Source organism: Cynoglossus semilaevis, unplaced genomic scaffold (assembly GCF_000523025.1).
Source record: "Cynoglossus semilaevis isolate Cse_v1.0 unplaced genomic scaffold, Cse_v1.0 C19162532, whole genome shotgun sequence".
Taxonomy (NCBI): Eukaryota; Metazoa; Chordata; class Actinopteri; order Pleuronectiformes; family Cynoglossidae; genus Cynoglossus; species Cynoglossus semilaevis.
The window spans coordinates 1-1,186 of NW_007586058.1; the positions used below are offsets into that span (position 1 = coordinate 1).

General features: G+C 38.1%; 1 long non-coding RNA gene across 1 annotated transcript; it reads right to left on the minus strand.

The window, feature by feature from the left end:
* On the minus strand, positions 1-1,022 carry LOC103399178 (uncharacterized). The gene is made up of 2 exons (XR_523599.2): positions 658-1,022; positions 1-578 (listed from the first exon to the last, which is right to left on the minus strand). It is a non-coding gene; the product is annotated as an uncharacterized LOC103399178 (long non-coding RNA).
* Between the last annotated feature and the right edge of the window lie 164 nt (positions 1,023-1,186).

Genomic DNA, 1,186 nt, shown 5'->3' on the forward strand with positions numbered 1-1,186 from the left:
GTCTGCTGACATTTAATGCCTCTGTGCCTGTTTGCTCCTCCTTAGCAAATATCCAATTATTGGATTTTGTTTTGTTGCTTTTTAGCTCCTTGAGCAAATATTATAAGTAGTTCTAGTGCTAAAACGCTGAATGCTCAGCTGGAGTAATGCCATTACTTCCACAGGGTGCGGACACACTTAGGCTTTTCCTTGAAGATAATAATGGGCAAAGCTAGGTCCAGTACGAAGCTTTGCAGCGACGGTTGTAAAAATTGACCCTTGTAGGATTCAGCCTGTTATGGTTAACCCTTGATGGTGTGAACGGTTTATTAACCTGGGTTGGTTACATCTCAACACCACTGAAGTCAACTGATCATTGATTAATAAAAAAAGATCCCAGAACCTCTTGCCGTTGGTTTTAGTCCTGCTCTGTTGAGTACGGGTGAGGAAGGGCAGCAGCTTCTTGAGTTTACTTAAGTGCCGCAGGGTTTGAACTAATGTCCACCAAGATTTCGCTTTTCTCCACTTGTCCAGTCGATTCCGATGAAGGTCAGACTCATGGTCATGAAGATGAAACCTAATGCTGTGAAACATGCCGCCTAAAAAACAAAGATGTGTTTTAGTTCCTACAGTTCTCCTGGATGTGACTGATGTCAGAGTAGTCAGTCAGGAGCTCACCTGAATCTTTGGTCTGGACTTCATTGGCTCCTGGTCAGTGGGGATGATGCGAATGTAAAATAGTCCAGGAAGGATGAAGATCAGACTGGGAGCAGTGGTTGCACCTGGGCACAGAGAACACAAACTTATCACATATAAACCATAAAACATCATTTTAACTTGCAAACATAAAAAACTGGAATTTGCTATAATGTAATGATTAAACACCCTATTATGATATACTGCATAATGACAGGACAACCTAGTGTAATGTGTAGTATACTCTGTATGATGATTGGATACGCTTGTATAATGTATAGTACAATATACTGTATAATGACTGGGTATCCTAGTATAGTATATAGTATAATATAGTACATAATGTTTGAATACCTTTGTAATGTATTGTATGATTTAAAGTATAATGATTCTATACCCTAGTATAATTTATAGTATAATATACTGAATTCATACAGTATAATAATCATAGTAGTTCAGTTATGATTTTCTTTCTCTGAATTCTCTTTTTCTGTCACCGTTAGTGTTTTCT